At 48.2% G+C, this 25,005-nt stretch overlaps 1 long non-coding RNA gene across 1 annotated transcript; it reads left to right on the top strand.

The window, feature by feature from the left end:
* Window positions 1–605: 605 nt before the first annotated feature.
* LOC122460443 lies at window positions 606–22,997 on the top strand. Its single transcript, XR_006281749.1, has 3 exons — window positions 606–644; window positions 4,609–4,613; window positions 22,933–22,997. It is a non-coding gene; the product is annotated as an uncharacterized LOC122460443 (long non-coding RNA).
* Window positions 22,998–25,005: the final 2,008 nt, after the last annotated feature.

Genomic DNA, 25,005 nt, shown 5'->3' with positions numbered 1-25,005 from the left:
CCCAGGATACTGATCGCAAGCTGTGCGTGCTGGAGGCAAAAAGCCAAGGAGGAGGAGTTGGAAGCATGACCTTGAGAGGACGCAGGGAGAGAGGACTTCTTGGGCTCAGAGTTCACTGGAATGGCAGACATGGGGATTTCTGAGGAAGAGAGCTGCCTGCTGTTGCTTGCTCCTCCTGAGTCCAGGGAAATGGGACTTTTGTACGATTCTCTAACTAAGATTAAAGCAAGAACTGACCTGATGTATATCACTGATTTCTCCTCCTAATGGCAACAACCCTGCCAGGCCCCTAATACTGGCAAACTGCTCAGGGCAAAGGGTCAGCCATCACATCCAGCATGTTCAATTCCTGAGGAGGAGGCACATGGCAGCAATATGCAGCGTTAAGGGGAAAGTGCAGGGACTTTTGGTACAGCCTTAGGCTCCAGTCTTGCAATTGGTTCTCTTGCACTGGATCTCATTGCGAGGATCAGGGCTTTAAAGGACTAGAGGGGGAAAAAAATCCACTGACTCAGAATGCACAAGTTCAACAAGAAAATTCCAAAGCACTCTCCTTACAGTGTGTATGGTAACACCCATTGTTTCATGTTCTCTGTGTATATAAAATCTTCCTACTGTATTTTCCACTGCATGCATCCAATGAAGTAGGTTTTAGCCCATGAAAGCTTATGCTCAAATAAATTTGTTAGTCTCTAAGGTGCCACAAGTCCTCCTGTTCCTTGTGCGGATACAGACTAACGCGGCTGCTACTCTGAAACCTGAAATATATATATATATATATATATATATATATATATATATATATATATATATATATGTATGTCTCAAAAATCTCCAGTGGTATGAACCGGGCAGTTGGTATTTCCAATAGGGGAAACTCTCTTGTATTGAGATCAGAGATGCAGGTGGATTGGAGCTAATATAGAGAACAGTGGGGAATTTCCAAAACTCTTGTTCGGCAAATCCATAGACTGTTTACCCAAAGAGAACTGTGGCCATCTGTGCCTGTTCCCCATGTCTCTGGCTGCAGCCCTGAGCTTCCCATCATGACACAGCTCGCTGGGTTGCCAACATAGTTGCTTCCTGCTGAGTTCTGCGGAGAGGAAGGATGGGCCTGGGGTTAAGGACCTGGTGATGGTTCCGTTCTTGGCTTTGTCAGAGGCTTCCCAATGACCTTGTGTGCATCATTTCTCTTCTCTGTGACCTCCTTCCCAATCTGTCAGATGAGGGTAATAATCCTTCCTGTCTCCGACTCTTCATCTGTCCCATCTGTTTAGACTGGGGGTTCTCTGGGGAAGGGGCTGTCTTTTTCTACATGTTTGTACAGGGCTCAGTGCAGTCAGGGTCTGTGCAGCCCCCAGCACAATGGGGCCCGGATCTCGGTTCGGTTCTCTAAGGACTTGCTGTAATGCAAATAATCATCATAGCCAGAGCATTTTAAAGAATTGTGGCCTGAGTCTGCTCTCCTTTCTTATGGCGACTGGTACCTTACACTACCTGCTTTCAATACAGCTACATAAAGAGTAAGGTACTACGTAATACGATACAGGGGCGGCAGAATCGGGCACGTAACACCGAGGGATTTAGTCCTGTGTTTCACGCTGCCCTTTGGCTTTCAATGATACCACTTACGTGGGGAGTAAATCTATCACAGGGCTGCTTTCTGCAGCTCCTGAGTGGCACAGAGCTCCTGTTTTCCTGTAGCAAGGCCTCTGCAAGGTGGCAGCCAAATCTGAGATGGGCCTGACAGGAAGTATAGTGCAATGGTTAAGGCTCTGGCCTGGGATTCCATTCCCTGCTCTGCTAAACACTGTCCCAGGTGCTGAAACCCGCCACCCCATGGAAGCCAATTTCTGCAGGATGCACTACAAACTACAGCCCCTGGTGATCCAAGGCAGCAGAGCGTTAGATGTCTGGGAGGATTTTGATAACCAACAGGGAGATTAAGAGCCTGAAATACTAATGCTCTGTGCTTTCAGCTTTCAAGGCACTTTGGAAAGGGATGCAAGCCCGCATTAGCCCCAGTGAGGAAACTAAACCAAAGCAAGGTCAAGTGACATGGGCAAGGTCACCCAGCCAATCAGTGGCACAGCTGGGAATAGCACCTAGTCCAATGCTTGGCTCACAGGGTCATAGTCCCATCCCCAGGATGAGTACACCATATATTTATGGAGCAGCAGCCACGCTGCAGGATCCCAATGAAATGTGCATGCAGGATCATTTACCTGCCTCTTAAGTGGAACATGAGGAGAGGAAGTACAGAATAAATGGCTTTGGCTAAAATGGCCAGGGGGACTTTGGAAGCCAGAATACACCCACCCGCCCTGGAATTGGGCTGGGATACCAAGCATAACACCCCCCAAATCTTGCAAGAAGGCCTGCGGGGTCTTTAAAAACCTGGGACCAGTCAAGGCCGGTGAAGGGCGGAAAGGGGAGGGAAGCTGAAGTGGCAGGGAAACAGTGTGTTTTCTACCACTGTGCTCTGATAAATAGCAAGCAGATTTCCAAACCACAGGGGATTTGGGCCCCGCACAGAGTCGTGTTAATGAATTGCTGAAGAGGGGCATCAGAAATCTGGTCAGGGATGATGGCGTGGACACAGTGGGCAGGTAGCGGGGGAGACATTTGTCAGGAATCATCAGGCCTCGCTGTCCCGCAGTCGGAGTTTGCTGAGGCAGGGGATGGGTAATAATAAATGCAAGGCGCCCCCAGGCTGAGCATCCTGCACGGATCTGGCTGAACCGAGTGCAGAAGCTCCAGCAGTGGCACTTCAGGAATAGAATAAACCCCACAATCATCCGTCAGCCCCGGCATGAGCTGACCTTGGCTAAGGGCGAGGAGCGGAGATGCTCCCTACAGCAGAGCCACTGTCCTGATGCGCCCCATTAGGGTGCATGGGCTGGGCCTGACTGTTTGGGGCTTGGGGCTCCAGCCCCAGCCCTCGCATTGCTCAGCATGCAAACCCAGAGCCGACGGAAGTGAGGGCAGGCTCTGAACTGCACTGCCATGCACTGGGATCCTACCCAGGTTCAAGGCTCGGTCAGGGCTTTGACGGGAGACTGCCAAGGTGCTCTCCTTCAGAGGAGATGCGAAGCCAAAGTCTGGACTAGTTGTGGTCACAAAGGGTGTGTCTACACTGCACACTAAGCCCAGCATCTGGCTTCTGTTTAAACCCCAGCCCCCCTTCCGTCCACACACAAATCAGTCTGACCCAGGTCAGCAAGTACTCAGGACCCAGGTCCTAGGCCCCTCATAGAGAGGTGGGTCAGAGCCCAAATCCCGACGTGACTCAAGTCTAAGCCCTGTCATTTTGCAGTGTGGATGCAGCTTAAGCCACAGACCCAAGTCAGAAGGGTTGCGTAGTGCAGTGTGGACACCCTACCTGGCTGGGAGACTTGTTTCCAGTGACTGTGAACCCACATTTACAATGCAGTGTGGATGCTCAAGTGCAGGCTTGGAAACACTGGGTTTCCAGTGCAGTGTAGATGCACCCTCTGGGCTTTGTGGCACTTTACACAAGAGCAGGGCTATTAGCCCCACTGTCCTAGCCGAAGCCCAATGCTGGGAACCCTGGGTGCACCCCTCTGCCGTTTCAGTAACACACCAAATTCTGCTTCGCTTCCTGTCCTAAACTGGCATGTAGACTTGCTGGGCACTGTCAAACAGCTGCTGCCTTCCGCTGGGTGACGTGAGTCCTATACCCAGGCTAGGCCTGCAGGCCAAGGAAAGCCTGCTGGCTAACGGGGAAGGAAAGCATTTCACCGGAGCTGCTTCCTCCCCTCCACTGGGGACCTGCCGGCCAGCAACACTGCCTCAAAGGGGGCTGGGCGATGTGTTGATTTTGTGCCACCTCTGTCAATGGGGCTTCAGCTTGGGCACAGCATACACGGGCTCCCCCAGGGAGGGTGGTGGTAGAAACACAGGAGGTGGAGCCCTGCCCCTGGAGAGCAGCCAGTCTGACTCCAGCTTCTGGATTCTACAGTGACTTCTAGGGGCTTAGACAGCAGAAACACAAATGTCTCCATAGCCTTTATATACCCCAGAGTCATGGCACCTCTGACATGTACACAGCTCCCTCCAGCCTTCCACAGAGCTATGGGGCACACATACCCCCCACTGAAATGCAGCCACCTCTGGAAAGGAACACAGCAGCTGTTTAACAGCTACAGTTTGGGACAGCTAGTTGTGGACGGCAGGGCTCACAGTTCGAAGCAGAGTGAGCTGGGTATCCCTCAGGGCTTCTTTTTGGGCTACAGGTTCAAATCCCATCAGGACAGGTAGGGTGGGTAGATCCCTTTGTCTCAGCAACTCAGCCTCTGATCACAGTGAGTTTGCCAGCAATTTGCCACAGGGAGGACTTGGGGCGGGATGTATGCCAGGCTCCGTAGCTGCTTTGCTGTCTGGTTGGGAACTGTCCCGACCATGCACAAGGTCGTTTGTGGCTGTTCTCGCTATTCCTGTCTCGGTCCAGGTGTCTGTCCTGTCCTGCCCTCCTTGGGAGGGTAGGAGCTGGGCGGGGGGCCGGGAGAGTGATCTTCCCTCTTTCCCAGCCTCCTGAGACATTGTCATGAGAACAGCGGGTATATTTCTTAAATGCATGTCCCCAAGATGGGGTGACCTAATGCTGGCCCAGAATCCTTTGCATTGGCTGTACCCTACTGCAGCAGAAGTGACTTGCCAGCTGGAGCAAAGACTTTGGGTCCCATCTGAGACCCGACGGCGCTGTCTGTGCACGAATGATCCCTCTGAGTCCTAGGCTCGGACTGAGCTGGGATTATGAACCAACCCAGACTAGGCCGCACTAAGGGTGTCTAGGCACTGGGGCGGGTGTGGGGAGGCAGCTGACGTCTCCTGGCATATATCCCACCCCAAGTCCTCCCTCTCCAGTGGTATTTGCCTGCTCTTCTCAGTGCCCAGTGCTTCTAGCAACAGTGCCATCTGCTGTACCTGGGGCAGACACACATGCCCGAGGGGTTAGATAGGCTTAGAATAAACCTGACAAAGGTAAGGCTCATTATCCTGAGGGGAAACCGAGGCACAGAGCCACTCCACCTTTGGCCAAGGGCATACAGCAAATAAATGCCAGAGCCAGGATTCGCGCCCAAGTCTTCGGAGACCCAATCCTGTACCTCTTCGCTGGCCCACTTGCCTTAGCTCCTTTCTTCTACAGCCCCGTGCTGGCAGTGTCCCCAGCTCACCTCTACGCAGGCTCACCTCTTGACAACACTGCTTCTTGACCGGCCCATCTCCCTCTGGCACCCGCGCTGCTGCTTCTCCCTGGGACTAAACCCACTTCCCCGGCCCCTTCGCTGGGAGGGTTTGCGTGAGAAAGGCAGTTAAACGAGTTGGCCCAGGCCTGAGCTAGTGAGAGTTCACGCCTGGGCCACGCCAGATGTGGCAGTGCTTTGAGATCACACTAAAGCCCTGAACTCACTCCCAGCCACACCCCACGACCAGGGTAGAGTCAGGAGCTGGCCTGCTATTGTCCTCGGCCCCTTGAAGCCAGGCTGGGCTGCTTGGAAAGTGACGAAGTTGGCAACAGACGGAGCGACCCACCAGACAACAGCACAGCCCAACGCTCAGTCAAGCTCGCGCATCTCACGCTCCAGGGGAGGAGAAGAAAGCCGGACAGTGGGGCTAATAAGCAGCAGAAACACTGCCAAAGGGGGTGCTTCGCATAAGGCATTGGCAAGTCACTCCGGCACCTCTAAATCCTCTAGGCTGAGAGCCCCGGCAATCACAGCGCTGTAAAACACCAGCCGCTTCAGAGCAGCCAGGGCCAGGTCAGCACGTCAGCCACTGCCATGAGTAACGCTAGCTGCTCTAATCACAGCCAAATTATACCAGCTGGAGCCCTTTATTAAACTCATGTCAGCCGCATCAGTGAGACAGATGGCAGGCTGGGGAAGGCTCATTTACACGAGTGGATGGCTGGTGTTTGGGGGTTGGGGGCGGGGCGCTTCTGAATGCTGGCTGGGCCTATGCCGAAATTGTATGTACTGTGTGTAGGCACCATAACATACAAGCATCGTGTCATGGATGCATCTGCTCTGTGTGTAATATGCAAACGTGTGAACGTGAAACACAAACACCCCCCCCGCGTGTGTGTGTGTGAACGCCACACATGCATGTAGTTGACTATGAATTGTACATATGTGAAATACACACGTCATTTGTCATGTGTGCAATACATACCTGTGCATTATGCATCTGTTGTGTGAACAACACATGCGTGTGTCATGGGTGTGTACACTGCATGCGCATGATATGGATGCATCACCAGGTACATATGCTAGGTAGCTATAACATACATCAGATCATGTGCAGTCAGTGTGCACACACTGTGGGCCCAGCCCCAAACTCCTTGATGTCAGCAGGAGTTTGGCATGGACAAGGCCTGCAAGTTGGGGGTCATGGGTCTGTGATACTTGTAGAGCGGGGCAGGGGCAGTCTTTGCTGTATCTGCTCTGGGACTAAAAGAGTAGCTCATAATACCCTGCACGTGGACAGCGACTTCCAGCCATGGACCAGTGCATCGCACACAGTCATCAATTACACCCTCTACCCTCCCTGGCGGGGGATACGGTCCTGTTCAACTCTCCCCACTTCACAAGAGGGCGAATTCAGCACAGTGAGGGTGTCTTGACCAGGGTCAAACAAATCGGTGTCAGAGGCCAGAGCTCCTGATGGCCATTCTCAGGCTCTGCCCATTAAACCATGCCGGCCCCTCCCAGCTCCATTCTGTTCCGAGCCTCACCTCACCCACCAGACACATAGTGAGATTCCCAGATCAAAGCCGTTAAGGCAGGTTATAGCTTTGGGTACACGTCGTGGGCTGCGAGCCCCTGCAGCTCCCTGACCTGACCCGCCATGGCTCAAGCCCTCTGAACGTGGGAGGATGCTGAAACTCCCAGCGGTTTGACTTCAGTGCGGAGAAACGAGGAAAGAGGGATTCCTTGTGTCCCAAGCCTTGGAAATTCCTTCTGCCCGTGCAGCAGAGCAGGGCGAGGAGACGAGCAAGAGTAGAGAGCGGGCTTGGAAAGGAGCCAGCTAATGGGCCCACTTGAACCCCTCTGGGACGTGGCCTCAAACGCTGCCTCCAGCTGCCTTTCATACCTGCTGTGTGGTGGGCCTGCTCCAAGAGCTGTTAACATCTCGCCAGCATGTCAGGAGCCATCAGCTCACCCTGCAGCAGACCTGGCCCAGCTCCCATGGATCAGGGAGAAACACCCTGTTGGAAACATGGCTGTGTTTAAGCCTTAACCCCTTCTCAGCCAAAGCCCTTGTCACTGAGTACAAGCCGCGCACCCCAGGCACTAAAGCAATTGCCACCTGGGAGACCCAGAAAAAAATCCACAGGGAAAGTAATCAAAGCGTCAGAAAAACTGGAGTGATCAATCCGTTTACTGTCGTGTGCGTCTGTGCACTAGAGACAGAACACAAATATGGGGCCAGATCCTCAGTTGGTGTAACGCAGCCAAGCGCCTTTGACTTTAATGGAGCAATAATGCCGAGTCACTCCACTGAGAATCGGGACCCCAGGTATGGTACTTCTCTGTCTTTGCCAGCACGTAGATGTGAGGATGGCTTCTTCGCATGGGTATCAGATGGGTGGGTATGTGCGCGTAGGCTGGGGATCTATACCATACTGAAGGGCAGAGTGTGTGTGCGCGCACATGGGCTAAGCGTCTATGTTGTGTGTATGTGTGTGTGTGCACACGGGCTAAGGGTCTATGTAGTGTGTGTGTGTGTGCGCGCGCATGGGCTAAGCGTTTATGTTGTGTGTGTGTGTGTGTGTGTGTGTGTGTGCGCGCGCGCATGGGCTAAGCATCTATGTTGTGTGTATGTGGGCTAAGCATCTATGTTGTGTGTGTGTGTGTGTGCTAAGGGTCTATGGTGTGTGTGTGGGCATGTGCTAAGGGTCTATTTTGTGTGTGTGTGTGTGTGTGTGTGCGCGCACAGGCGAAGGGTCTATGTTGTGTGTGTGCATGCATCCATGTGCTAAGGGTCTCTCTGGGTGTGTGCGCACATGTAGCTGTGTACTCTGGTGACCATCTGGAAGCCACGGTGTTTAGTCCATTCACAGCCTCTCTGACAGCATCTCTTTTTGGTCCCAGTCATGCCACAGGAAAGGTCCATCAACACCAGATAGACTATTGTGGGTTGTTAAAGAGGACAAAAGCCATTTATTGTTTGCAAGGGCATGCACCAGGAGCATGGCTCCCCACAGTATTCACCTAAAAATGTGTATTTCTGCTCCAGCCCTGGGCCCAGGCTGCTCCAGCCCAAGCTGCTGCTCGAACCCCAGACTCAGCCCCAGCTGCTGCTCCAACCCTGGCTGCTGCTGCAGCCCCAACCTCTGACCCAGCCCCGGACCCAGCCCCTACTGCTGCTCCAGCCCCAGCAGCTGACCACAGTTTGCTGCTCCAGTCCCTGGCCGCTGACCCAGCCCCTGGCCACTGCTTTAACATGCCCCTCCAAAAGTGTTCAAATTTAAATTCCTGTGCATGCCCCTAGTTGTTTGGTTCTCCCCCCCCCCCCAGTCCCCTTTGAAGAAGAGTCATGCAAGTGGATTCCTCCCATCAGCTGAGTTTGCAGCTCAGAGCACATGGCAGGAAGGGGTTAAAAACCCCAGACACAAGGAACTAGGTATCTCTATGCTGCTTGGACTCGGGGTGGGGGTGGGCAAGGTTCTTCCAGGCATAAGCAAGAGATCCCCAACAACTTAGCCTGGGTTAGCCCTAAAGGACATATAGAGTTTGCCAATTGTTAGGATGTAAAATTAATATGGCTAATATAATGTTATGGAGGTTAAACTATATGGAAGGAATGCACATTTTCTCAGGATGTGTGCAGTGTATATTGGAGAAGGGGTAAAAGAAATGCAAACAAAACATGGTATTTAATTACAGGTTTCAGAGTAGCAGCCGTGTTAGTCTGTATTTGCAAAAAAGAAAAGGAGGACTTGTGGCACCTTAGAGACTAACAAATTGATTTGAGCATAAGCTTTCATGAGCTACAGCTCACTTCATTGGATGCATGGTACTTAATTAAAATCCTATTAGGGCTCCAAAAGGGGCCACAATAGGTTGTGCTTTCTTTTTCAGATCTCTGTGTGATTTGGAGCAGGAGATGAAAGTGGAAAGTAATCAGAACTCTGGTGGAAGTAAAATGTTTACCTTTTAAGACAGTCTCTGAGCTGCTAACAGCTTTGGATCCAGAAGCAAGCTAGTAAGCCTCTGTGTAAATGCAAATTACCTAGCTGATGGGCACAAAGGAGCTGCAAATAATGAATACATCTGGTCAGCAAACAAGCTACTAGAAAGAGGGGGAGTGCTTGTGGCACCTTAGAGACTGGCAGGTTTGTTTGAGCATGGGCTTTCGTGGGCTGCAGCTCACTTCATCGGATGCATTTGATGAAGAATGTGTCTGAAAGGGTGGGCTGTGACTCGCGGGGGTTTGTGCTCGGGTAGATTTGTTGATCTCTGGGGTGCCACAGGTACTCATTTTCTTTTTGTGAATACAGACTAACACAGCTGCTACTCTGAAAACTACTAGAAGACACAGATTATGGCCCTCCAGCAGAGGCAGGTGAAAAAACAAGTCAAGCCTGAAAATAAGGGGGACAGGTTAACCTTAAGGGGGATGTGTGTGTGTGTACAGTGCTAAAATCTGAAGCTGTGTCTCAGCTATTACCTGCGAATAAACATAAAGTTTGGTACAGCAGAGAAACTATTGCAAACATGGTCTGTTGTACAAGAGGGGAAACTGAGGTACACCACCTCATGAATTTCATAAATGACCAGTGAGTGGGGTAATTCATTAGCCTGACTATAGAACAAAATAAGGACAGCCTGGAGGTAATTCTTCTGTTTTTCCTGCAATTAGCAAGGAAATTTGTAAAAAGAAAAGTGGTATTATTATTAAGCAATAGTCTGTCTCCACCGGGGGGTGGAAATTGTTCCTTTTGTTTTTCAGACACTCTACAAGCAAGCTGGCACCAGTGGAAGAATAACTCAGAATACCATGGATCTATGTTTTGTGGTGTTTGTCTTGTTGCTAGATTGTTGTGTTTTAATGAACAGAAACTCTCATGATGCGGGTGGGGGATGGCTTCAAAAGGCTGATCTGAGGGGGGAGATGTGTATGGAAATGCAAAATGCTCAACTAGGAGGCCAGCACCTGTGTAATAGCTACTGTGGTACCTGGAAATGGAACAGAAACTAAGGTGGTCCCCACAAGCCCTATGGAAATAATGAGAAGGGGAGGAGCTCACTGGGAATCAATGGAGGGGTGTGTAAAATAGTGTCAATCAACCGATGTTTGGATGTGCCCCTCTCCTGTGACTATGGAGGAGCAGAATCAATGGCCTATGCAAGGGGTGGACAATTGGGTGTACTGTGTATAAGGTGTTTTGCTGGGAATGTACATATTACTGGGGGCACAATTACACTAGCCCATAACCAAACTACACACATCTACATGCTGCTATCTGGACTTTGGTGCACAAATGGATCTGTGAATCTTATTGCTGTGAATAATCAAACCAGGGCCTACTGCCTGATTCCATACCAAGTGGTCAAGCTGGTTTGGACAATAACCCATTTCTCTGTGAACATTCAGTGGACTTATGATATGGACAAAAGCAAGCAAAACCTGCAGGGGCAGCTTGTTGCAACTGTCAGCAACTGGACGCATAAGATCGTGACCCTGTCGAAAGAGGAGGGGCAGTGTTTTGGGGGTGTCTCGGATGTTGGACTATACTGCAGTGGTCAGGACTCGGTGTTGCTGTGGATTTTGAATTGTTAACAGTACTTGTGTTAGGTTGCATATGGAGATAATCTATAAGTACTGTAATAAGCCCTCCGAACCCTACAGTGTACTAGACAACCTGGACCCAACCTTCTTGGGCCCACTCCAATGGGAAGCCTGGAACACTAATTGGAATAGGTGTGGTATCCCCATACGAGAGAAGGTGCAGGGCACTATACAACACAAGGGGCAGTGGCACAAATGGAATATCGACACCTTCCCCCTTGATGCCTGTTCCTATCAGGAAATGTGTCGCCATATGTCCTATGCTTTTCCAGGGATACCGGGGCAGGAGGATCCCAAAAGAAGAAGAATTTAAAAAAAAAAAAAAAAGGGGTGGAGTGTTAGGCTATAGATATTCAGGCCTGTCTGTAAAGGCCTAGGTGCTAAGAATTTGGGTGTATTCTTATCACTTGGCTAGTTCTAGAGGTATAAAAGAGAGAATGAAAATCACTGTCTGCCGGCGTAAGGTCCTTCTCTTCCTGAGACAGTCTGAGGCCCTGTGCTTAGGCGAAGACCTTTGGCTAAGCAACAGAGGCAGCCATAAGCTGGGAAGCGACCGGTCACCTCCTCACATGCCAAACTAGTCACACTGAAATCAGGTGCTATTGGGCTGTGAGGATACAATCCTGTCCTGATAATGCCCGTCACCTCCAGAGAAAGGGAAGTGCCTAGAAGATGTAAAACGAAACTTCATTTGAGAGCATCCTGTCTGGCAAGAACTCACTTATCAATAGCTGGGATGTGAACTCCTCACTTCTGTATTGTTTTGTCATTATAGTTCCCACTTTGCTATTGTTTGTCTGTATAATCTCTCTCTGGTTCTGGGATTGTTCCTGTCTGCTATATAATTAATTTTGCTGGGTGTAAACTAATTAAGGTGGTGGGATATAATTGGTTACATAATCATGTTACAATATGTTAGGATTCATTAGTTAAATTTCAGGAAAATTGTTAAGGTACAGCTAAGCAGAACTCAAGTTTTACTATATAGTCTGCAGTCAATCAGGAAGTAAGGGGAGTGGGAATGGTAATAGGGACACAGGTGTAAGGCTCTGTGGTGTCAGAGTTGGGAAGGAGGACATTAAGGAAGGAAACTGGAATCATGCTTGCTGGAAGTTCACCCCAATAAACATTGAATTGTTTGCACCTTTGGACTTCGGGTATTGTTGCTCTCCGTTCATGCGAGAAGGACCAGGGAAGTAAGTGGGTGAAGGAATAAGCCCCCTGTCAAGGTTCCTTCCCCACTCTGAACTCTAGGGTACAGATGTGGGGACCTGCATGAAAACCCACTAAGCTTACTTTTACCAGCTTAGATTAAAAATTTTACCTTTTGCCCTTGGACTTTATTGCTGCCACCACCAAATGTCTAACAGATATATAATCGGGAAAGAGCCTGTTTGGAAACGTCTTTCCCCTCCAAAATCCTCCCAAACCCAAACCCCCTTTCCTAGAGAAGGTTTGATAAAAATCCTCACCAATTTGCATAGGTGAACACAGACCCAAACCCTTGGATCTTAAGAACAATGAAAAAGCAATCAGGTTCTTAAAAGAAGAATTTTAATAGAAGTAAAAGAATCAGCTCTGTAAAATCAGGATGGTAAATACCTTACAGAGTAATTAGATTCAAAACATAGAGAATCCCTCTAGGCAAAACCTTGTGTTACAAAAAGACACAAAAACAGGAATCTACATTCAATTCAGCACAGCTTATTTTTCTCAACCACTTAAAGAAATCATAATCTAACGCATCTCTAGCTAGATTACTTACTAAGTTCTAAGACTCCATTCCTGTTCTGTCCCCGACAAAAAAACATCACACAGAGAAGCTTTGTTTTTTTCTCCCCCCAGCTTTTGAAAGTATCTTGTCTCCTCATTGGTCATTTTGGTGAGGTGCCAGCGAGGTTATCCTAGCTTCTTAACCCTTTACAGGTGAAAGGGCTTTTCCTCTGGCCAGGAGGGATTTTAAAGGTGTTTACCCTTCCCTTTATATTTATGACACCCCCTAACACCAATTATAGAAGCTTCTATTGCCTTTTGAATCTTAAGATTGTAACTAAGTTGTGTATATACATTTACCTGCTTTAACCGTCTAAATAACGCTCTAATTTGTTTTCCCTACTTAATACATCTGTATGTAGTTTATTATAGGATTGGCTACAGATGTCGTCTTTGGTGTGAGATCAAAGGTGGAATTGTCCTTTGGGAATGGGAGTAACCTGAATATTGCTCTGAAATGTGGTGTAAGGGACCGTCTAACACAAAGGGAGGCTCACTGTGGTGGCAAGATAACTCGGAGTACCCAAGGTGATTGTCTGTGACTCCATGTTACAGCTGTTATAATGCCTAATGGAGGAGCTTACACCTGGTGTTTGGTTGGTGAACTCTAGGTGTAGAACTCACAGCCAGTTTGGGGTTTGTGCCTGGCTTCTTAACAGTCTGCCCTGAGGCTGGTACTCACACTCGAGTCATTGCTGGCAGCATTACATGGACTAGTCCAAAATCAGCAGATGATTTGGGAACAGGAGCAGGGCCACCACGTGGTGCTCACCCTCATGCTGATCCAACAGACCACAGCAGCTCCCGCGTTTTCGCTCTCCCCAGGACCAGTCTCTTCCAGTATCCCAGGGAATGTTAAAGGTTCAAGAGCAGTTTTGTTTCATGCACTAATACCCTGTTTGCAACCCCAGGGCTTCAGCCCTCCCTGCAGCTGAAATGACACAAAGAGCTGATGATATTACAGCGTCTGATGTTGGACGGATGCTGGCTCTGCCCAGAAGAAGGAACAGAGCCTTAGCACTAAGGAAGGTGACAGGGCTAAGTATAGTACCTCAATACAATAAGACTTTATTTTTATAGTGTCTGTGTCTCAAATGCTTTGCCAAGTTAGAAAGTGCCTCAATGAAAGGAGAAGGACAGAGAGAGGAGAGGTGTTTTCAGTGGAAATCTGAGTTGATGCGTGGAGAGAGACACAGGGAGTCTGCTGCAGATCCCCGGTGCTGCAGAGGAGAAAGGCCCTCACACCAGCTGTGGGCACATTGTACACTGGGACAGCAATAGTGCCTCACTCGGTGATCCCCTGCAGTGACCTGACCTACCAGGGCACTAAGGGAAAAGGAAAACACCAGCCTTCTCCCTGCCATTTTGGAAAGGAGGACCACTGCTGTTACTCACTCCCTTCTCTACCTCCCTTGGGAGTCTGGACACCCTCTGCTCTCTCTCTCTCTCTCTCTCTCTCTGTGTCCTGGGCTGCCCATTGGCACACGATTCATACACACAATTCCCTTGGGCTTCGGAGAAAGAACTTTGCATTAATTTTACAGAAAGAGAGAGAGAGAGAGAGAGAGAGAAGAAAACACAAAAAGACAGGAGAGGTTAAAAAACCCCAATTCAAACCTGCCTGCCTGCGCCGTAGAGAGAGGCATGGATGGCTGTCCTCTGCCTTATGGATGGGATGGTGACGTGTTACCGGAACCTGCAGCGTGGGGTTAGCTTCTCTGTTCCCTGCACCTTGTCAGACCAGTGGTGAACCAGGCACCCAGGGTGTGGGGATCTGTTGCACATTACCTCTAAAGCTTTTCTCCTTCTGTGGGGCTTGGGGGGTACCTGTCTGCACCCAGGATGGTTACTTCCAGGACAGGAAGCCACTCGCTAAGGAGACTGGATTTATTCTACATGGGAGATCTGTCTCTGCTGCTCCTGGCTCTTTTCTCAGGTCTCCATTCACAGGTATCGGACAACAGTGTAAACAGAGGGGCCCAAGTAGCAAAATTAGATCTACATTTAGATGCAACCCCTTGGAGTGGTTCGGGTCCAGCTTGTTATGGACACCAGGAACAGCCTCAAAGTCTGGGTCCAAAACTGAACTGACTTCTGGAATGCGCAGTCCAGGCGTGTGTGGGGCCTGCCCCTCATTCTCTGCAAGTCCCCATCTCCAGCTGGCCCCTCTCACATACAGGTTTGCCTCCATGGGAGTGTTGTGGGTTCCCGCCATGTGGATCAGTCCCTCGGTCGGGGTGTCAGAGCCTTAGGCATCACTGTAGCACGAATACACACAGAGCACCTGAACGAATAGGGCACTTTGCATCTCTAGCTCACCACGTGCTTTGCAAAGGAGAGGCCGTTTCCTTGCGCCTTTCACATGTGAAGGTCAGTGATCAGAAGGCACTTGTGCAAGCCCAGGGCAGAACCAGCAAAACTCCACGGACACCAAGGAAATTCGATCTCTGAGAGGAGACTAGAGCTAATGTTTGCAGCAGCACCACCTCCCCTCCCCACCCCCTGCCCCTGCCAGGGCACTGGCTCTGGACTCTTGCCCATCCAAGTGCTAACTCAATCTGACCTGGCTTATCCTGTGAGGATAGTTACACTCCCAGCCCAGCTTCTTTGAACTGCGGGCTGCACTGGGAGTCCCGAGGGAGGGAATATTACTCAGCAGCAAGGAGATTTCGGATTCTCCCTGGTGGCTTTGCAGCGCAGCGCATCCATCAGCTCGAATACCAGGCTCCCTGCTGGGCCCAGCCCCTGGGGGGTGTCCAGGGGGATAAGCAATTCTTAGGGGGATGACATGACTCCCTCATTGGAACCACAATAGTTTTCAGCAGCTATCTATCTTCTGTGGCCTTCACTGTAGTAGCTGAGCATCTCACAAATTGTCCCCACGTTTATCCCCACAACATCCCTGGCAGGGTTGGCAGAAGTTTCTTAACAGTGGGGGGACCCCCACTGTCCCCCAAACTGTGCCCCCCTTCCCTGCCCCTTCTCCCCAAGCCCCTGCCCTCGTGCCACCCCTTCCCTCCAAGCCCCTCCCCCCACACTACCCGATCCCCACTGCTTCGCCCCCGCACCGCCCCTTTTCCCGAGGCCCTACTCCTGCACTGCCTCTTACCCCCAGGATCTCTCCCCTTCCCCCCATAGTTCATCCTAATGACCAGTAAAACATGGGAGGGCATAGTGGGAGGGTTCTGGTGTCCCTGACTCCTCAGCAACAGGGCAGGGCTGTTCTCCCCATTGAACTGATGGGGAATGGAGACCCAGCGAGACTAAGTGTCTTGGCCAAGTTCACACAGGGAGTCTGTGGCAGAGCTAGGACTAGGAAACCTGGGTCTCCCACATCCTAGGGCCACATCCCGGACCACTTGCGCCAGTATGCAATTAGGGAGTGTTTCTCAGTCAGCCTAGCCCAGATCATCCTGACCATCTGCAGATCCCACAGGTCAGGAAAGCCCCAGCCAAACGTCTTTGGTGGAAAAGGCAGTTTCTGTAAAATCCAAGTTTTCACGCAAGTCAGACTGAAATACTTAGTTTGGGGTTGGTCTGACCTGAATTGAAACATTTCAGTTTGTCAAAATAGCCCAGTCTGGGTCAGCAGGACATTAATCTGTGTCTGCCAGAGCCACACAGTGCCTCATGCAAGTTATAGTTCCAGTGCCTCACACATATGAGTCATCAATGGGATGCAGCTGGGGAAAAGGCTAATATCATTTGGGGATGTATTAACAGGGGTGTCACTCTTAAGACGTGGGAGGTAATTGACCTGCTTTACTCAGCACTGGTGGGGCCCCAGCTCGAGTACTGTGTCCAGTTCTGGGTCCCACACTTTACGAAACATATGGACAAACTGGAGAGTGTCCAGAGGAGAACAACAAAAATGATCAAAGGCTTGGAAAACTTGAGCTGTGAGGAAAGGTTACAAAAATGGGGCATGTTTAGTCTCGAGAAGAGAAGACTGAGGGGGGACCTGCTAACAGTCTTCCAATATGTTAAGGGCTGTTATGAAGAGGACAGTGATCAATTGTTCTCTGTGTTCACTGAAGGAAGGACAAGAAGGAATGGGTTTAATGTGCAGCAAAGGAGATTTAGGTTAGAGATTAGGAATTCTAAACATAGTTAAGCTCTGCAATAGGCTTCCAGGGGAATTGTGGAATCCCTAACACTGGAGGCTTTTTAAGAAAAAGGTCAGACAAACACCTGTCAGGGATGGTCTAGATTTGCTTGATCCTGCCTCATCACAGGGGGAACTAGGTGACCTCTCAAGATCCCTTCCAGCCCTACATTTCTATGATTCTATACCTCCAGTCTCTTCAAAGGGTCAGACTACATTTCCCATGATGCACTATGGTGTCTCTCTCTCTCTCTCTCCACAGGGAATCATGGGAGATGTAGAGTGGCTGGGGAGCCTGGCCCATAGAGGGGAATGGGGCAACAAGGCACCAAAACTACAAGTCCCATGAGGCATGATGGTAGCTCTGGTGGATCCAGTTGAGTGTCAAACCAATCAGATGAAACATTCCAACATGTCCAAATCAATTTTTTTCTGAACTTTATGATCTGAGAAAAATTTTGACTTTGTTTCCTGACTTGGAAGGAAAACAAATGTCAAAATATCAGAATTTCCCATGGGACAGAAAATTCCACTCATCAACCAGTTCTAACTTTGATCCAGTCTAAATATCAAACATGGATCATGCCTGTTTCACATTGACTAGGATGCTTCAGGGTTCATTTATGACCCTTCCTTTAATTACTTTTGGTCTGGAATGAACTAAAAGCACTGTCCTGTCCTGTTGTGTCATGTTGCTGTAAGCTGTTGTTCAGCTGCCATGTTCTACCCAAGAGGTGGCTGCCTTTCAGTGGTGGGTAAAATGAATCCTTTATATAAAATGTGCCTATTGCTTTAGGATATTTAGATAAAAGGTACTGCATAAAGGTTGGGCACAGTGTGCCTGTTACGGATATTCTGTATATTGCATCATATAGAGAGGTCACTAGAGTCCAGCACTTGGTGAGAAGAAGCAGGGTCTTGCAGTTAGAGCACAACACAAACCATCAGTATTTTCAGCCTGTTTTAGGTTAAAAAGTTGGACACAGGACTGTGCGACAGAAGACCTAGGTTCTAACCCCATCTCTGATGCTGAATTGCCGTGGGAATCGCTGTGTATTCATTCTCTGCCTAGGTTCTGGTATGGCCCCATCAGTACAGTGTATGAGTGTAATGTTGTGAACCTGGGAAGATTCAAAATCAACTCTGATTCTGAAACCCTGGCATTCAGAGACTTTAAGGCCAAAGGGGACCATTGTGATCAGCTAGTCTGACCTCCTGCCCATTGCTCCTCGGAGCCACATGCAGGCCACATGAGTATATGCGGCTCCATAGAGATTAGTGGAATTGTACCCAGTGACACTCACTTTGCCCCTCTGCAGTATTACAGCTGTGACTTGCAATGACTTCCTTAGCAGTCATTAAAATGTGCTTAAAGAGCAAACAGGCTAAACTCCTTGACTCCCAGAACGAGGAGCTGGAAGTCCTTAAAGCCTGTCTAATTGAATGCAACCCACAGAAAATATCTAACGTGATCTGCCTTGGCCACCTCAGTTTCCATTAGCGATTCTGACCGATTATCTCTGCTGCCATCTGGATAGCACATTCCCTGCTGCTCTTCAGGTAGCAAGGCTGCAAGGAGAGCAGCATTGTGCAATCAGCCCCTAGCATGAGACAAGAAGCAGAGAGATTAGGGTGACCAGATGTCCCGATTTTATAGGGATAGTCCCGATTTTTGGGTGTTTTTCTTATATGGGCTCCTATTACCCCCCACCCTCTGTCCCGATTTTTCACATTTGCTGCCTGGTCACCCTAAGAGAGATTGAAGGGGGTGGGGGGGACAGGGGTTTTGAATGACACAAAACTCAGAGCAGCAAGAGAGTCCGGAGAGAAGCCGGTCTGAGTGCATGGCTGAAATCTGGTGTGCTCCCAATGATATATTCCAGGCCACGTGCACTTGGGCAAAAGTCACTAGTGCTTTTAGGTGCCGAACTTGAAACACTTTTAAAGGGGTCTGGTTTTTCAGAGGAAGGATACTCAGTTAGAACTGGCTGGCACTATTGCTGATAAAAAGTTGCCTTGTTGAAAGGAATGAACATTTTTATGAAACGTTTGGTTCCTTTCAAATTTTTGTTTTCAGTTTGTTTACTAAAATAAAATTGTTTCCTTTTTGTTTTGTTTTTTTTCCTTTTCTGCTTCTTTCCTTTTCCTGATCCACCCCCTTTTTCCAGTGAGGAAAAGAAGATTAAAGGTGAGGAGTATTTGAAACTGAAATGGAAGTTTTTGTTCAAATTTAAAGATTTTAATTCATTCGAAAACTCCTTTAGCAATGTGAAGGGCCCCGTTCAGGCATCTCTGATTAGCCACACAAAAGTTGAGCCACCTAACACTGGAGCAGGGAGGTGGGATAACCTCTGCACGTGGCTTTCATGAGTCCATTACCGGATACCGTGCCCAGTTCTGGTGCCCACGCTTCCAAAAGAGTGCTGATGATTGGAAAGGGTTCAGAAAAGAGCTCTGAGAATGATCAGAGGGTTGGAAAAGCTGCCTAACAGTGAAAGATTAAAGGAGCTCAATTTAGTTAGGTTAGCCAAGAGAAGGTTAAGTGGTGACTAGCTCAAGGTCTGCAGATACCTAGATGGGGAAGAGCTTGGTGATACTAGATGTTTTTAGTCTATCAGAAAAAGGCATCACACAATCCAATGGCTGGAAGTTGAAGATAAATTCAGACAAGGAATAAGATGTACTTTTTAATAGCGAGTGTAATTAACCAATGCAACAACTTACCCAGGAAGGTGGTGACAGGTTTCAGAGTAGCAGCCGTGTTAGTTAATTTAGGAAGGTGGTGGTTTCTCCATCATTTGGAGTCTTTAAATAAAGGCAGAATGTCTGTTGAAACAGCTCAGACAGAAATTATGGATTTGATGTAGAAATTAGCAGGTGAGGCGTGGCCTGTTTTATACCGATCGCACTAGAATGACCATAATGGTGGAAGCCAGGGTTGGAATGAGCTCTCCCCGGCCATCTACTGATGATGGGGGAAGGAAAAGATCTTGGGAGCGGACCGTAACTACACAGACACACCTTGGTGATCAGCAGACAGACCTGCTTTGCCAACATGATCAGTTTTGGCTGTTTTGGGTTAAAATTCACTTTAGGGGCAATCAATGTTACTATCCTGATAGCAGGACTAAAGGGCCACAGAACTGTACGTACTAGACCCTAACTCTGGGGCGGGGCGTATCGTAACTTGAACCTGTCTCGCTAAGCAGGGGTAGTGATGAAAAGCCAAGGGAAGTACCCAAGAGGCGGGCAGAGGTGTTTCTATATGGTGGTAGGGAGGCTATTTAAAGAACTCTCAGAGGTGACAGTTGGGGTCACAGATGTTAGGGGGCTTATTCCTTCACCCACTTACTTCCTTGGTCCTTCTCGCATGAACAGAGAGCAACAATACCCAAAGTCCAAAAGTGCAAACACTTTGATGTTTATTGGGGTGAACTTCCAGCAAGCATGATTCCAGTTTCCTTCCTTAGTGTCCCCCTTCCCAGCTCTGACACCACAGAGCCTTACCTGTGTCCCTGTTCCCATTCCTGTCCTTAGCCAAACCTGATTCCAATTTCCCCACCCCCATTCCCTGTTCCCATTTCCCCCCCACTTCCTGATTGACTGCAGACTATATAGTAAAACTTGAGTTCTGCTTAGCTATACCTTAACCAAGCATTTTCCTGAAATTTAGCTAACCAATCCTAACATATTGTAACATGATTATGTAACCAATTATATCCCACCACCTTAATTAGTTTATACTCAGCAAAATTAATTATACGGCAGACAGGAACAATCCCAGAACCAGAGAGAGATTATACAGACAAACAATAGCAAAGTGGGAACTATAATGACAAAACAATACAGAAGTGAGGAGTTCACATCCCAGCTATTGATAAGTGAGTTCTTGCCAGACAGGATGCTCTCAAATGAAGTTTCGTTTTACATCTTCTAGGCACTTCCCTTTCTCTGGAGGTGACGGGCATTATCAGGACAGGATTGTATCCTCACAGCACAATAGCACCTGATTTCAGTGTGACTAGTTTGGCATGTGAGGAGGTGACCGGTCACTTCCCAGCTTATGGCTGCCTCTGTTGCTTAGCCAAAGGTCTTCGCCTAAGCACAGGGCCTCAGACTGTCTCAGGAAGAGAAGGCCCTTACGCCGGCAGACAGTGATTTTCATTCTCTCTTTTATACCTCTAGAACTAGCCAAGTGATAAGAATACACCCAAATTCTTAGCGCCTAGGCCTTTACAGACAGGCCTGAATATCTATAGCCTAACACTCCACCCCTTTTTTTTTTTTTTTAAATTCTTCTTCTTTTGGGATCCTCCTGCCCCGGTATCCCTGGAAAAGCATAGGACATATGGCGACACATTTCCTGATAGGGCCAGGCATCAAGGGGGAAGGTGTCGATATTCCATTTGTGCCACTGCCCCTTGTGTTGTATAGTGCCCTGCACCTTCTCTCGTATGGGGATACCACACCTATTCCAATTAGTGTTCCAGGCTTCCCATTGGAGTGGGTCTGAGAAGGTTGGGTCCAGGTTGTCTAGTACACTGTAGGGTTCGGCGGGCTTATTACAGTACTTATAGGTTATCTCCATATACAACATAACACAAGTACGGTTAACAATACAAAATCCACAGCAACACCGAGTCCTGACCACTGCAGTATGGTCCAACACCCGAGACACCCCCAAAGGGGGGGCAGGTGATAGCTGAGTGGTTTGAGCATTGGCCTAGTAAACCCAGGGTTGTGAGTTCAATCCTTGAGGGGGCCATTTAGGGATCTAAGGCAAAAATTGGGGATTGGTCCTGCTTTGAGCAGGGGGTTGGACTAGATGACCTCCTGAGGTCCCTTCCAACCCTGATATTCTATGATTCTAAAACACTGCCCCTCCTCCTTCGACAGGGTCACGATCTTATGCGTCCAGTTGCTGACAGTTGCAACAAGCTGCCCCTGCAGGTTTTGCTTGCTTTTGTCCATATCATAAGTCCATTGAATGTTCACAGAGAAATGGGTTATTGTCCAAACCAGCTTGACCACTTGGTATGGAATCAGGCAGTAGGCCCTGGTTTGATTATTCACAGCAATAAGATTCACAGATCCATTTGTGCACCAAAGTCCAGATAGCAGCATGTAGATGTGTGTAGTTTGGTTATGGGCTAGTGTAATTGTGCCCCCAGTAATATGTACATTCCCAGCACAACACCTTATACACAGTACACCCAATTGTCCACCCCTTGCATAGGCCATTGATTCTGCTCCTCCATAGTCACAGGAGAGGGGAACATCCAAACATCGGTTGATTGACACTATTTTACACACCCCTCCATTGATTCCCAGTGAGCTCCTCCCCTTCTCATTATTTCCATAGGGCTTGTGGGGACCACCTTAGTTTCTGTTCCATTTCCAGGTACCACAGTAGCTATTACACAGGTGCTGGCCTCCTAGTTGAGCATTTTGCATTTCCATACACATCTCCCCCCTCAGATCAGCCTTTTGAAGCCATCCCCCACCCGCATCATGAGAGTTTCTGTTCATTAAAACACAACAATCTAGCAACAAGACAAACACCACAAAACATAGATCCATGGTATTCTGAGTTATTCTTCCGCTGGTGCCAGCTTGCTTGTAGAGTGTCTGAAAAACAAAAGGAACAATTTCCACCCCCCCCCCCCCCGGTGGAGACAGACTATTGCTTAATAATAATACCACTTTTTTTTTTTTTTTTTTTTTTTTACAAATTTCCTTGCTAATTGCAGGAAAAACAGAAGAATTACCTCCAGGCTGTCCTTATTTTGTTCTATAGTCAGGTTAATGAATTACCCCACTCATTGGTCATTTATGAAATTCATGAGGTGGTGTACCTCAGTTTCCCCTCTTGTACAACAGACCATGTTTGCAATAGTTTCTCTGCTGTACCAAACTTTATGTTTATTCGCAGGTAATAGCTGAGACACAGCTTCAGATTTTAGCACTGTACACACACACATACATCCCTCTTAAGGTTAACCTGTCCCCCTTATTTTCAGGCTTGACTTGTTTTTTCACCTGCCTCTGCTGGAGGGCCATAATCTGTGTCTTCTAGTAGTTTTCAGAGTAGCAGCTGTGTTAGTCTGTATTCACAAAAAGAAAATGAGTACCTGTGGCACCCCAGAGATCAACAAATCTACCCGAGCACAAACCCCCGCGAGTCACAGCCCACCCTTTCAGACACATTCTTCATCAAATGCATCCGATGAAGTGAGCTGCAGCCCACGAAAGCCCATGCTCAAACAAACCTGCCAGTCTCTAAGCTGCCACAAGCACTCCCCCTCTTTCTAATGAATTACCCCACTCACTGGTCATTTATGAAATTCATGAGGTGATGTACCTCAGTATCCCCTCTTGTACAACAGACCATGTTTGCAATAGTTTCTCTGCTGTACCAAGCTTTAAGTTTATTCTCAGGTAATAGCTGAGACACAGCTTCAGATTTTAGCACTGTACACACACACAAAATTCTTTTTTGCCTAACGTCCCTTGCACTATGATTACTCTTTTTTACACAACTGTACCCCGATTACACTTCCATCTTGTACAACTAGACACAAACAGGGGCAGCCAAGTTAAGTTCCAATAGAAACCCCTTACATCCTTTAGTGATTTTGATTACATTACCCAAGTCAAATAATTTTGATCAGATTCTCTCTCCACCTGCTGCCTGCAGTAGTCCCTTATAAACCATTTCTGGGGGAAAAGGGCCCATTTTCCCTCAGAATAGCTGTAAAGGCTTCTGGGGACAGAAGCATAGTGGTGGTAGTAGCCACTCTACCTGACCCCCTTGGATAATTTAATTACCAAACTTCCATCCAATGTGACTGCACAGAGTTGCACATACAGTTACATTTATATAACTGGGTTTTATCATTAAACAAAACCTCCCTTCTTGTAACACTACAACTGTTATCTTTTACCATTTCCACAACTCCCAAATGTTTACTTTCCTGCAAACCCTGTATTAACAATTTTTGCAAAAGCTCTTTGTACTTTTCACTCACTTCTTTAAATCACTTACTCCTACATTTAGTTCTTTAAGGTAGTGCAATTTGTCTGTAACAACTTAGCCACCAAGTACAATTATTGCCACACAGCTGCCTTAACCTGTGCTGTCTTTACCTGGAGACTGTTCAAAGAAGCAGTAAAACATTTGTCTCCATGGATCTTTTACTCCAAAAAATTCCAGTGGAATAGAGCAGACCTCCCTCATACTTTGTCCAACATAACCAAAAACATCTCACATAAGTATCCAAAGTACCCTCCATTAAAATTACAGAAAAACAAAATGACAGGTTTCAGAGTAGCAGCCGTGTTAGTCTGTATTCGCAAAAAGAAAAGGAGTAATCAGGCACCTTAGAGACTAACAAATTTATTAGCTTATACTCTAATAAATTTGTTAGTCTCTAAGGTGCCACAAGTACTCCTTTTCTTTTTGAGAAAAACAAAAGAGTGTGGAAAGGCAGGGGGAGAGGTGGAAAGAAACCAATTAAGCCTGTCAGGTCATTTTAAAGTATAGGCTACCAGCAGCAAATTAAGTAAACTGAGGAAAAGAAGAAGAAAAAGAAGAAGGAAAAGAAGAAAAGGACATAGTTAGCGCTGAGCCAAGAGTAGGCTCCCTGGGTTGAAACAGTTGGGAACCCTTATCCCCAGGTTCTCATTCTGGCTCTGGGAGAAGAGTGGGGGTTGTTACCTGCTCCTGCAAACCCTGCCATTTTGTACTTTGAAACTTTTTTTTTCTCCCCCCTTCCCCTTCTTTCTCTCCACTCCCCCAGGACCAAGTCCCAGCTCCAGTCTCTAAAGGTAGTCTGTTAACTGCTTTTGACTTTAAACCCTGTTGTGCCAAATCATCTTTAACTACCCCTAACTAATTTACAACCTTCAGCAGCCCAAGCTGAAGCAGCACCAAACTTGAAAGATTACTGGCAGTTTCCCAAAATGCTGCCCTTACTTTAAACCTCTCACAAGCGGACTGAAGTGTCTCATTTTCCTGGAAAGCATTCAGTACCCATGGGCAGGGACCTTCTTCCACTACCCATATACCAAGGAGGGTGGGCTCCTCAGCCACCCCCCATCCCTCTGGGTCCCCTAATACTTCCTCCATTTCCTTTTTAATCTCATCCCAGGTTGACCCCTGCACCTGATATGGGCCCGGGTTCTTCCTTATCCCTTTATCCAAAAAATCCTTTACCCTGGCTTGCCAGAACCCGCAACTACCATCACAAGAGTTCACGATACCCCTCCAAGCAGCTGCACGGACTGTTGGGGAGGGGGACTTACAGGCT

This window comes from Dermochelys coriacea, chromosome 5 (assembly GCF_009764565.3).
Source record: "Dermochelys coriacea isolate rDerCor1 chromosome 5, rDerCor1.pri.v4, whole genome shotgun sequence".
NCBI classification, from domain to species: Eukaryota; Metazoa; Chordata; order Testudines; family Dermochelyidae; genus Dermochelys; species Dermochelys coriacea.
This window is presented reverse-complemented; position numbering and strand designations above follow the sequence as displayed.